The 14,183-nt window shown below is 39.4% G+C and overlaps 1 protein-coding gene across 2 annotated transcripts in view; it reads left to right on the top strand.

Annotated features, from left to right (window-relative positions):
• ddr2a (discoidin domain receptor tyrosine kinase 2a) overlaps window positions 1-14,183 on the top strand; it is a 53,468-nt gene that overhangs the window by 2,629 nt on the left and 36,656 nt on the right. For both annotated transcript variants that reach the window (XM_037770111.1, XM_037770112.1), the window contains exon 2: window positions 1,017-1,180. The gene's annotated coding sequence lies outside the window, so the exon portion shown is untranslated. The remainder of the gene's footprint in view (window positions 1-1,016; window positions 1,181-14,183) is intronic.

The raw sequence follows: 14,183 nt of genomic DNA on the forward strand, positions 1-14,183 counted from the left end.
CTTGCCATTTTTACAACACTATTAATGCCAGGCATAAGAAAAAATAAATAAGAGGAGGAAGAGTTTTTTTTTCTTTTGCATTTTTGAGAATAAAGTCGAAATATCATTTTGAGAATAAAGTTGAAATGTTGAGAATAAAGTTGAAATACCATTTTGAGAATAAATCCCCAAAATCTATATTTCAAAATATTAAGAATAAACATTGAACTTTTGAGAATAAATCAATCTACTAGCGTTAGCGCATTTACTGAATTCTCGACACTCGGATGAACAAGTTGTAGAAACACTGTAGAGATGTAACAGAAACAGCGCTTGCTTATTTATTTATTTATTCATTTTTATTCATATTTATTCATTGTATTTTAGTGGTTTTAGTGATCAGTGGAGCTTTGAGTATTTTTTATCATATTTGTCTATTGTTTGTGTTGTAAAATGTGTGTACACGATGGATACCTTGTCTTTTTTTACTGCAAACCAAATCTACCTATAGGTACAAATAAAGGAACCTGAACCTTTACATATTCTCAAAATGCAAAATTAAAAAAATCTTCCTCCTCTCATTTTTCCCCTTTATGCCTGGTCTTAATACTCTTCCGTACAGCGCCTCTGAGTTTAATAAAAAAAGCTGCTTCATGGGTTTTTCTAGCACATCAGCATTTTATTCATATGATCACCAGATCTACAGTATGATTTGATATTAAAGTCATGTATTTATAACATTTTAAACTAAAAATGAATGCAATGATGATACAGTAGCAACAAACACTTAAAGTTGTATAAATCTGCGTTGCTTCAGCCTTTAGCTGTCAAAAGAAAGACTCTTTTCAGGAGGAAGAAAGCTTTCTGATTTGAGCGTTGGATTCAGCCTTAATTGAAACCTTATGTGTGGCATGTGGAATTCTGGGACTTTGGCGCTCTCCCAAGAATCCACAGAATGTGAAGTTTTTTTTTCTGCCTCCCCCTCTCTCTCCCTCTCTCTCTCTCTCTCCTCTCCCTCTCTTTTTTCCTATGTGCAGGGGTGTCTTACATCAGCCCACTGAGCCCCGGTGAAGGCAACTGACGGACTGAGAGTGAGCGAGCGAGAGAGAGAAGGACTCGGACTGTAACATCCAGCCGTGTCACTGGAATAATCTAAAACCATCTCTGAACAAATGGTCTGAAAGGAGAAGACATCTTAGAAGTAAGTCATTCTTTTCTTTGTACACTTTTTTCCACCATAACTCTTTCATATTTTATATCACAAGTTCGGACTCTGACCACCTTCCTCAAAGCCTGTGAGATTATACCTCAAAGTTTCCTTCAAGTATTTCATGCTGGGAGCTTTAGCTGCAAGTTTGAACTCCATGTACCTTTTGTGTGCTGCTGTTTGCATGGCAGGCTAGAAGAGTGGACAGCAGAGTGGAGCGATGCCAGATTCAAACTCCTCTCTGCTCTGCTGCAGATCCAGCTGTTTCAAACTGAAGACATTATACGCTGCGGTTGGATGTGATTAAAGGCTCATTCCTTCATTTAAACACATTTTCACTTCAAATAATAATCAGGGTTGAAGAAAAAGAATATGAACGAAGGAAGCGTCTCCATTCACTCCAGCTGAAGCTTCTGTCTTTTAATTTATTCTATAGATGCATAAAATTCGGCGCCTTCCTTAGTAAGTTAAAAATAACACACATGTTAAGTGTAACTCTGTCTGGAGGTTTTAGTGTTTACTGCATCACACAGATGTCTCTCTAATGTGCAGAGCGGCACAAGCTCTTCTTTTTTACAGGCGACAGAAGAAGTGTCTCTAATGTAAAAATGACTGTTCTTTGAGTGCTTGCATCAAGCTCCCACACATTCTTTGTGTGCTTTATTGTGGCGGGGTAGTCAGGAGCTTGTTTTGGAAAACTGACTCATTTATGGTTCGCTGTGGTCAACTGATGAAATGTTGAATGCTCAAGTTACAGCTTTAAAAAAGATTTCCGTCCCCGCAGTACATGTCCGGCTCTTGGTGTGTAATATGTTCCTCGGTGTTATGTAGGTGTTACGCAGGTGGTGTGTAGGTGTCCTCCTGTGGTATGTGGGCGATAGATGCTCCACACAGAGGCCTCTTTTCTACCACGTTGAAGTTATTTGGTAACTTGACACAGTGAAGAGTTGTGTGAAGAGTTAAGAATACGTATGAGCTCACAGCTCTGACATTTGAGCCGTCAGGAGATGTGGCGCTGATCAATGGAGTAATTGTTTAAAGGAGGTCAAGGTGATCCTGAGGTCAGGTGGCGGTGTGGGTATGTGAGTAACAGTAAGTGGGCTGGTTTTATATCTGGACACATGGCTGCTCTGCATTGTTTATGTTAATGTTGTTGTCGGCCTCAATGCCTTCGTACTGTAACGTGAATGTCAACTGACAAAAAATTATCAATGGCAAATTTTCTATTTAATTGTATGTAATTTCGCGCACAAAAATCCCCAAAATGTTTTGTTTCCAGTTGCTCCAATATGATTATATACTTCTTTTCTCAATTTTACTTAATTGTGATAGAATATAGTGGTTAGTGGTTAGCACTGTCCCCTCACAGCAAGAGGGTCGCAGGTTCGAATCCGGCTTGTGGCTCTTCTGTGTGGAGTTTGCATGTTCTCCCCGTGTCGGTGTGGTTTCCTCCCGCAGTCCAAAGACATGCAGATTAGGTTAAGTGTTGACACTAAATTGCCCGAAGGTGTGAATGTGATCGTGATTGGTTGTTTGTCTCTATGTGTCAGTTCTACGATAGTCTGGCTACCTGTCCAGGGTGTACCTGCAGGATGCTCCAGCTCCGCCGTGACCCTGAATGGGATAAGCGCTTATAGATAATGGACGTAATCGAATACAAATAGATTTGTGATTGTTGTTCCAAAAAATTAGGGCTGCCCCCTCTTCTAATCGGTCGTCTTGGTCTTAGTCTACGAAGATTTCTCTAGTCGATTAATCGTTTTTTTATGCTTTTGTCATGCTGAATGACTTATTTCTTTTGTGTGATTCTTCGTGGAGAAACTCAGTTACACAGATCTGTCGATTATTCGACTAATTGATTAGTCGACAAAACTGTATGAGTGTTAATCGACTTAGAATTTTTTGGGCTGAGGTCGAGGGCAGCCCTACAATAAGTAGTCTTTAGATAGAATAGACTTTGTGTTCTGGTAACTTGTAATGGGATATTTGTGAATATTTAGTATATCTTTTAGACTGAATTGTTAATTGATTAATACAAAAATATATATACTGTATAATCATTAGTTGCTGGCTGGCTGGCAGGGTGTTTATTTTTGTTTGAGAAAGAATATATCTTCAAATGTGCAGACTACATGGTCATTTAAGGCAAAATCATAGTTTTTTTTATGCACTTGTCAGTTTTGAAATGTTGGGGTTTTTTGCTTCCATAACATGTCTTCTTTCAGACTGGTGGAAAGAGTAAAACCACAATACACATTTAGGTGTTTATTTTACTACTTTGTCTGTTTGTGTCTGTATATTTCTCCTAAATTCACCAAAAGTTAGTATTAGATAATGCCTCATTTGCATATTTAATCCTAAAATTTCAGAAAACTTGTAACACAATTTTTTTTTTTCGTAATGTAAGTAATCAACTGGGGAAGTTTCATGGTGATATCTATTTATTTTGTTTTTTACCCTATTCACTTGTAGTGTCTTCAAAATGTATTGAATTTTACAATCCATATCTTTAAAGGCTGTTTTTTTCTCTCATATCCTGTCAGAAATCTCCACTTCAGTAGCACTTACATACAACAAACTTTCCAGTTTCATTCCTATCTATATTCTGAAGGTTTTTACAGAGCGGTTTGTTCATATGTCATTCATAGCCTGATTTATACAACATTTTATTCCTAAAAACATGTTTTTATTTTCATTCATTTCATTCATTTTGTATGGCTGTTGACATTATTTTCTGATTTATAGAGTGATAAAAAGAGATATAAAGAATTTTGAACCTGGCTTTACCCAATGTTCAGATTTCTGTTATGGAAATGTATGAAAATGAGCACATATTTAACAAGATAATGCATCATTTGCATATTAACAACACAATTCAGAAAACTTGTATTACAAAAAAATAACTGTCTTAATGTAAATAATCAACTGGGGAAGTTTCATGGTGATATCTATTAGTTAATTATTTTACCCTATTTGACTGTGTTATATGCACTTCTAGGTGGATGCAGAGTTTTGTCAACCTTATTGTTTGGACAAGTCATGAAATGTACTGTAGATGACATGATGTCATATCAGCATATATCTACAATATTGTGTAAGAGGTCTCTATATAGCCATCTAAAACATCAATAGTAAATATTTTATCACAGAAATGTTCAATATTCATGTTCATATACAGTACTCAGATATAAATCCACAGTTGGTTAAGCAGAATGCAGCAAAGGGCCGTGATCTATATTATGATTTTAATGAGGAGTGTATCTCACTTTGTTGCTCTTCTTCTACTATCACTTCTCCTCCTCTCTTCACCCGAGTGGCCAAAGACTTTGTCTCAGTGCAGCGTTGAATCCTGGGGAACAAAGAAGTAATGACACAAAGCAAGCTGAGGACAACAAAAAGGGAAATTACAAAACTTGACCGCAAATTAAGTTCTGGAACGAACTCGACACCACAGAGCGACGATTTAGGGTCAACATAAGAAGAAGTATTCGGGTGTGGATTTTTCCTTTTAGGGCCTTTTTTGTTGTGTGTTCTCTTGGCTGGACGCGTAAACAGGAAACCATCTTTATCAGGGTCAATAAGCTCTTTGTCAAAGCAGACTTATTGCTTATGACAGGGGAATATATGAAATGCCTGTGGTGGATGTCAGAGGGGAGAGGATAATGTACTCACATTCAGTGTTTTTTATTTGTCCAGACAGTTGGAAAACAGAGAGGGAGACAACGTTCAAGGGGGATTTGATCCCTCGCCATCACTCCATTATCTGGCTGTAATGTGATATTTAATGCACACACACATACAGTACTATATAGGCTATAACACACACTCAGATAGACAGATAGAATGAGAGAGGGAGTATAGAGGAACCACATTAGGAGTGTGTTATCACTGCATCTTTCTGACATGTCATTTCGATTAGCAACCCTTCCCTTCAGAGTTTGGCGGCCGACTGACATCCTCACATACAGACCTTAATCACGCACCACAGCAAAGGCTGTAATTTCAACCCCACATTCAAAACACAGCGCTGGAGGCACCCGGTGCTTACTTAGCTCAGCTGTAACTCGACGCAGACGTCGTTTGATTGGAAGTGTTTTCAAAATCAATGCCTCTGGCTGGAGAAAACCAGCTGTGCACTCGCTACAGCTGAGGTGCATGCTGTAATTTGGTATAAATAGCGGCATTTCATCCTTTAAATACTGCGCTGTTGACTTTGTATCCCACACGTGCTCGAACTTCGACCCTGCCCAAACCAGCACCCCACTCATCACCTACCATTGGAGGGGGATTAGGTTACTCGTAGCCTCAAGCCGGCTGCATTTGTGCCTCTTATTTCTGAGCTTGTTTGTCTCTGACTTTGACATCTGCGTCCAAAACCAGAGGTGAGATGGCGATTAAGCTGTATTCACAGGAAATGTGACAACAATTACATTTCTTATGTGATATTTTTCTATTGTGGAATAACTAATGAAGTGAAGGAGGACACTACAGATGATGGTTAAAAATGTAACAACTAGATATCACCATGAAACTTCTCCAGTTGATTATTTACATTAAGACAAATCTTTTTTGTATTACAAGTTTTCTGAAATGTTATGTTTAAATATACAAATTATGCATTATCTTATTAAATATGTGCTATTTTTCATACATTTCCAGAACAGAAATCTGAACATTGGATAAAGCCAGGTTCAACATTCTTGTTTCATTTTGTTGACATATTAGAGTCAAAGGTTTATACAGAGGGGAATTTTGGATATCTCTTTTTATCACCATCGCCATTTGTTATCATGTTTTTAGGAATAAAATGTTGTATAAATCAGGCTATGAATGATATATGAACAAACCGCTCAGTAAAAACCTTCAGAATATAGATAGGAATGAAACTGGAAAGTTTGGTGTATGTAAGTGCTACTGAAGTGGAGATTTCTTCCTCAGAGTCTGAGAAAAAACACATTTTGTTGCATACGTTTTGCAAGACACTACATGGTGATATCACCATGAAACTTCCCCAGTTGATTACTTACATTAAGACAATTATTTATTGTATTACAAGTTTTCTGAAATTTTATGTTCAAATATGAAAATGAATTATCTAATGCTAACTTTTGGTGAATTTAGGAGAAATCTACAGATGCAAATAGACAAAGTAATAAAATAATGTTTTCTTTCCACTAGTCTGAAAGAAGACATGTTGTGGAAGCAAAATAGCCCAAAATCTCAAAAAGGATTCACCTATGTATCGCAAGTTTTTTTTTTTTTTTACGATTTTGATATAGATTTTTTAATGCCAGAATCGATTTATTTGCTTCATTTGAGTCTATGAAGAGGTAGAAGGAAGTTACCGCTTTTAGTGTTGTAGTCTGAGTAACGTGACGTCATATCCCTTCTGTAGACCATGAGCCATGAGACCTCTAGACTTGGCGAAGTTCGTGGAAGTATACGCGTGTGACTACGTCCGGTTTTCAAAATAAGGTGTTAACAAAAGGGAACTGTATATACAAAATACATATATGGAAATAGGATTGATTGGATTATATTCACCAGAAGTATAAATCATTGCATGTCCCTTATAAATTAAAAAAGGAAATACCACTAATTTGTGAGGGAAATGTCTTTATTCTCTTATTTTTACTCTTACTCTTCTTACTGTATCAATTTAGATATTTTCCAAAGTAAAAGACCCTAGAAGTGCGTGATTCAACTTTTTCAATGATCTAGTGTTAAAAAAGTTAACAAAAACTGCGATAAATCGTAATACCGAATCTCAATTCTCGTAGAATCGCAATACAAATCGAATCGGCACCCAAGTATCGTGATAGTATTGAATCAGGAGATAGGTGAATCATCTCAGCCCTACTGAATATACCTGTATTCACCCTCTGTGTCTGAAACGCTCCGTTTTAGTTCCTGTCTCTTTAAGCCTCCCTTCTGAAAAAGACCAGTCTGCTCTGATTGGTTTGCGAGAAAAATATGGTGCACCTTTGCAAAGATAGTTCTCAAGCTGTGGGCGGTGTCTTCTAATGACATGTGACATAGGAAGGGGAGACAAATCTGAATGTTGAATCACATGTTTTCTGATCTAGACAGCCCACAAAAGATACCCAAATATATATACAGAAAAGTGAGTTTTTCATGATATGTCCCATTTAAGATGAGGTTGCTGCTTTGATCCAGACTACCGCTCGAATCACAAAAACCAAATAATTGTAGAGGAGCTGGAAGATGGATGCACATTAACACACAGTAGTCAGTGCCTGTGTGTTTGCACATGTGGCCTCAGTCATTCCCCATTCTCTCTCTCTCCTGTTTACAAGTGGCAGTCTCTTTTTGTTTGTCTGTTTGTCTCTCCATCTCGCCGTCTCTCAGTTTCCCCGTCGTCGTCTTTCCAAATTACATGCTGTCAGGGAAGATCTGAAGTAATATTTCAACATCAAAAGGACCTCATGACGTGCTGCAGGCTGCCAATGTGTGTACATGCTGCCTGGGCAGGGAAAGAGTTGTCGGTGCTGACGTATCAGGCTGTATATTATGGACAACATCGGCCTTTTTTTAAGATTATCTTTTTGCATTTTTGCCTTTATTTCACGATGTAGGGACAGAGACTGGAAATGGGGGAGAGAGAGAGAGAGGTATGACATGCAACAAAGGAAACGAATCAAACCCGGGACGTTGCGGTAACGTGGCGTGCGCAGTAACAACTCGGCTTAGAAGGCGGTCCAACATCTGCCTTTTTATAGAATTGTTATGTTTATCTGCTCTGTTGTTGCTTTTTTATTTGAATGTCTATGGAGTGGATTTATGTGTGATCAGTAGTGGAAAGTGACTAAGTATATTACTGTATTTAAATACATATTTGAGATACTTTCACTACATTTCAGAGGGAACTATTGTACTTTTTACTCCACTACTCCAAATGTATCTGACAGCTGTTACTAGTTACTTTCAGATGAAGATTCAATACAATACATTTTTAAATATTAAATCAGTGATTTCCATCCTTTTTGGGTCGTGACTTGCAATAAAAGAAAAAAAAACAGTGGCTCGGGCCCATCGTCACATTTCAGATGAGAGATTTCGGAGATCGTCTATAAAGCCAAAGTTATATTTTCTGCGTCCGCTGAGGACGCTAGGGTCCACGTGACATACATTTCGTCACCAGAATACGCGTAGGCTCTGTGCGGACGTCCACTCGCCGCCAATTTGTTGTGTTCGGTTCTGTCCGTACAGCCACTACGATACAAGTGGTAGCTCAGCGATCTACTGCGCCAGTGTGGAATGCGTCCTCCAAGTGGACAGTATAAACAGAACTACTACGCGTCCGTGTTTGCGTCTGTTCGGGAGTATAATCGAGGCTAAGTTGTTTACAGTTCCACTAAAAGGGCATTTCCCCTCGAAACTTCTCTGATAGTTACATACCCCCCTAGACCCTAGGAGAACATTTTTATTAACTCGTTCCCTCAAGTTAGTAAGTCGTTCCCTCAAGTTAATAAGTTGTTCCCTCAAGTTAGTAAGTCGTTCCCTCAAGTTAATAAGTTGTTCCCTCAAGTTAGTAAGTTGTTCCCTTAAGTTAGTAAATCGTTCCCTCAAGTTAGTAAGTCGTTCCCACAAGTTAGTAAGTCGTTCCCTCAAGTTAGTAAGTTGTTCCCCCAAGTTAGTAAGTTGTTCCCCCAAGTTAGTATGTCGTTCCCTCAAGTTAGTAAGTCGTTCCCTCAAGTTAGTAAATCGTTCCCTCAAGTTAGTAAGTTGTTCCCTCAAGTTAGTATGTTGTTCCCTCAAGTTAGTAACTTGTTCCCTCAAGTTAGTAACTCGTTCCCTCAAGTTAGTAACTTGTTCCCTCAAGTTAGTAAGTCGTTCCCTCAAGTTAGTAAGTCGTTCCCTCAAGATGGTAAGTCGTTCCCTCAACTTAGTAAGTCGTTCCCTCAACTTAGTAAGTCGTTCCGTAGGTTTTATGAGTTAATAACTTGAGGGAACGAGATACTAAAATGTTCTCCCAGGGGTCTATAGTGGGGCTCCGTAGATAGCTTAATTTCAATGACTGTTCAAATTATACAATATTCACAAAAAAGGAAAAAAAGATGAGAGAAAATTAAAAAATCTGAACGCAAATTTAATTTCATCTCATGAACCTTCAGATTTATATTTTGACCCTTTCGAGGGTGCCTGACCCTTAGTTTGGGAACCACTGGACTAAAATACGTTACAGTATATAAAGTAGTTCAAACTAGCTTCACCTCAACCAGCTACAACAGTACTTCTGTACTGCAGAACAGAGCAGAACACAATATGATATTGTCCTCATCAAAGGTAAAGCTCCTTCCCTTGGTTTGAAAAGTGGTGAATGCATATTGCTGGTTGTTATATGTGTAGTTTAAGAATACAGGTGGAATTTTCTCTGTTGAAATTAAAGAAAGCACTTCTCGTCTTAGCTGAATGAACAAATACTCTTGATTTAAGCAGCGTGCGGAGGGATGGACCTCTACTTTAAGGGGGGAAATGGAAAAAAAAAAGAGCTTCTTGGCGTTGACTGGTGTTTTTCCTATCTGACAGTGTAGCTGTAAAGTTCAGGGCCTGGATATTCAATCAAAATGGATTTCCAGTCAAAGATTTTAGGCTACTCTCCTTACATAATAAACACAAAACCTAGTCATTGCACGATGAACAGTTACGAGTCTTTGTCGAAATACTTTGGTAGATTTCGCTGGTAGATAAAAAATACAGCCTCTCCTGCAGTTTTCTTTCTCCCTTGTGGCCGCTGAGCATCAGCTGGTAGCCTTTACGAGCACCTGCACGCTGGTGTGAACAGTTCACGTCCTCGAGCAATTATAGGTCAGCGAGGAGCTATACAGCAGGTGTGACTGTCGAACCTCAACAAAAGCACAAACCTCCATTACAAGAAGCACTGCAGCCAAACCTGTGAAGCAGAAGTTTTGTGTTACTGTTAAACTATTGCTTACGCAGCAAAGTCTTGTTTTTATTCACTCTATCATGGAACAAAACTCAAAATCTGCCTTGTATATCATTACATGTGCATACGTGGTGTAAGATATCCTACAATTAAGCGCGTAGACGGGAACACTTCTCAGCAGGTGTCACATCTTAACCCCAGACAATAGAGGGTTGTTTTCTGTGCAGTTTTCTCCTCCAGTCAAGACAATTTAATTACATATAGTGTGCGTGTGTGTGTGTGTGTGTGTGTGTGTGTGTGTGTGTGTGTGTGTGTGTGTGTGTGTGTGTGTAGACCTGCATGCATGTGCGTGCGCCTCATTCTCAGATTTTACTGCTGTGTGTTTACATGGCTCCACCTGGGTCTGATTGGGAAATGTGATTCAGATTTCATGCATTCCCATAAAAATAAAATATCTGTGTTACAGCCTTCAGGGAAGAAACAAGAGGATATAATAGAAAGCACATGTGGATGGTTACGGTGCGCAGCGTACGAGCAGTCAGGCCCAGTTTATAGCTATGAAGCCTACAAGTATGGGCATGATGCCTGGGTTTAGGAAGTAGATCTGAACTGAGTCAGACTTGTTGTTGATATTATTTAACTTTGTGCAAATAAGAGCCTGCCTTGTCTTCAGCAGCTCACATACCCAGAATGTTTGCCATCATTTATTGGTTATTTAACGTCATTTATGGGTCCCAAACTTCCCCATCTGCAACTGAACCGGGAATGTTGTGGTTATACGGTATGGGTCTTTTACCACCAGGCCCCCGGACGCTCCACGCAATACATTTATGGCACCAGATAGAAGCTAAAAGCTAGCATTCATCTGTGGTTTCTGTTAAAGGTCCCATATCATGCTCATTTTTGGGTTCATACTTGTATTTTCGGTTTCTACTAGAACATGTTTACATGCTTTAATGTTCAAAAAACACATTATTTTTCTCATACTGTCTGTCTGAATACACCTGTATTCACCCTCTGTCTGAAACGCTCTGTTTTAGCGCCTGTCTCTTTAAGCCCCCCCCTGTCGCCGTCTTCACAACGTTGTTGCAGCCGAGGACTCACTGGGGTGTTTGACCCGGCCACCATGTTGAGATCAGTTGAGGAAATACCAAGCACCGCCCACAAGCCGGAGCAAACTTTTTCATTTTACAGCTAAACAGTACAATACAAAATGTTTCTGAGAACATCTGAGGAGAGAAATAGGCATTACAGTAACAGAATATTGATTCATATTTGATCAGCGCCGCCTAGTTTGACCGTTTGATCAAAGATTGCAAGTGATTGACAGCTGCCTCCTTTGAATGAACAGCCGATAGGAATGCTCTCCCTCTCTCTGAAATGACCTGTGATTGGCCAAAGTCTCCCGTCACGGGCTAGATTTTTAAAGCCTGAAAACAGAGCCATGAGGAGGTGTAGAAGTCTAGTTATCTCTCAGAACACTTGAATTAAAATATGCTTTAGATTCAGAGATTATGGAATTTTTGCCCAATGATGCCAAAGACTTTCTGCCTACCCCCACTTTAAGTATAGCTAACTTGTCAAATTAGAAAACATAAATTGGCTTTCAAACTGGAGAATCTCTTAACAATAAATGCAATGTAACAAGAAAAATACTCTGCACAGATTATAATTAAATTAAATTTACATTTAACAAGTATAAGAATCGTGGGTAGATGAAAAAGCAAGAATCCAACATCCAACATTTTAATATAATTTGTTTAACACAAGATGTTTAACTTGCAAATTAACTTGTCACATTGTTGTTTGAATTATGGTGAAAGTATTGTAATTACATTTCCCATTTGAAGTCATACAGTTTAACAGAAATGATAACCTGTGTTTGAGCCTTGTGATTATGAGTAAGGAGATGTAATCTTCTATGAGCCCCACATCCTCTCAGACAGTGTTTGGTGGCTGGATGGTGAAGCGTTTAGTTGTTCTTGACCCTCTTAGCCTCAGGTGGTTACTCATACTTCTGCAGAAGCTCATGTAAAAAGCCCCAAGTGTTGATGCTGCTCTGTGTGTTTGTGTGTGCTTGTGATAGAGACCGAGACAGAGGCAGGGAACAGAGCCAGGTAAACCTGCGTGTTGACTTTACAGGTTTTCCCAGGGTGCAGGACCTGGTGGTACACCAACGTCACTCTGTGTGCTGGGCTCGACCCTCCAATGGAAATCGGATTTATTTATACAAACAAGAGAGCCTGGGAAAGCAAAATAAAACTGCCGGAGGACATGGCAGTGAGCTCTTACTGAATGCATTACTGAGAGCGTTTCTGGGGGTTGCAAGATGAGGAGGAGGTGTATGTCTGCAGCCCAGTCGCCAGGAAAAATGTTTGGCATTGTACGATTCCTCCAAACCACGGATATGTTGAATGTCGACATTTTTTGCATTCGGTCAGAGCAAGTGACGGAGTACAGCGAGCAACCATTATTGAAAGTTGCGTCGTATAATAAAGAGTAGAGACCTTTTTATAGTTTGCAAACGATGATGATTTACGCAAGTGTGTGCATGCAGCACAACAGATTGTCAAGCTATGCAAGGGCATTTACCACCAAAAATACCACAAATGCAACATAAACAAATTGACTTTCCAGATCCACATGCTATTAGAACGTGAGTAGAAAAAATTAGCAAGTGGCCCAACATTTAGTGGTAAGGTATATATATACGTATTTGGTGGAGAAACCTAGCATGTAACGTTACGCCAGCGAGAAATTAGAGCATACACTAGATGCTTGCAACTACGTTATCTGTTGTCATTTACAGAACGTCAAATACTATGACAGACTCAGAGTTTTGAGTTTATGGATTTTTGATCGTGTCCTTAGTCTAGTGGTAGTCAACAGGTTTAATAGCTTGCATCCATATACGCTGCTGGTGTTTTGGTTTAACGAGTGACCGTGTTAACTGGTGACTCTCGGCCGAATGTGTGGTGGTTGCTCGTAGTGACGGCAGCAGTTGAGAACATGAACAGAACATGTAGGTGTCCTCGTAAAAGCCCTCAATCAATTTTAAATATATGCTCATCTGTGTGTGTGTGTGTTGTAAGTTACTACGAGCAACCTGGGTCCGGACTCATTCGGCTGAAAGTCACCAATTAACACGGTCACTCGTTAAACTGAGACTCCTGTTGCTCTGAAACTGTCGTGATCCTGTCGGGATTCTGTAGAACTTAAGTCCGCTGTTGCAGTATCGATTCTCACAACTGAACACGCAACAAGAGGACATTTTGATGCTGGTAACAGTTTTAGTCCAGTAAGGGTGGATGGGTCAAACAAACGCAGTACTTCCACCCAGGAGACCGCTGTTCGTGTCCCGCGTGAAACCAAAAGTTAATGTTGACTTTACGCTTTTAAGGGCAGTTGTAATTTATTAACGGTAGTTACGTTATTATTTTAACACAAACTATGATCTTTTCTCTAACCTTAAACAAGTGGTTTTGTTGCCTAAACCTAACCAATCGTTTCACAACGTTAACCACGGCGGCATTGTGCGTTTCTGCAAGCGTGATAAGAGGCTGATATGAAACGTATTTATGAAACGTGGTTCAGAAACGTCGGCATTCAACGTATCCAGTGGTTTGCAGACATGTAGAATGCCAACATTTTTTCTGGCAACTGGGTTGATGTTTGTGTGTGAAGTCCTGCAGGAATAATGTATTTATGCCCTTTTACTGTGAGTAATACAAATTTGGAAACTCATCAGTGAATCTCCATTGCATTTAATTGGTCCTTCTGATTCAAAAATGTTGAGAACAGGTATCTGTGTGTGTTTCTCGGTTGAGCTTTGTGGGTTTCTGAGGGGAGTATCTGCCATTCACCACTTCCTGAACAAGCTGAGGGAGCTGATATTTATGGGGCACAACGTTTTTTCCCCCCCGAAGAAGAAATTTAAGTCAATAGTCTATTCAGGAACGTCCTGCTCCAAGTTGACACAATAAACTCTGCTTGCTGCCTATCAACATTTGGTGTTTATAATAACCTGAATTCAAACAAAGGTCCAGTCAGAGTTTGTTCTGTCTGTAAGGTCTGTCCAGTCTGAATGGT

Source organism: Sebastes umbrosus, chromosome 5 (assembly GCF_015220745.1).
Source record: "Sebastes umbrosus isolate fSebUmb1 chromosome 5, fSebUmb1.pri, whole genome shotgun sequence".
Lineage (NCBI taxonomy): Eukaryota > Metazoa > Chordata > Actinopteri > Perciformes > Sebastidae > Sebastes > Sebastes umbrosus.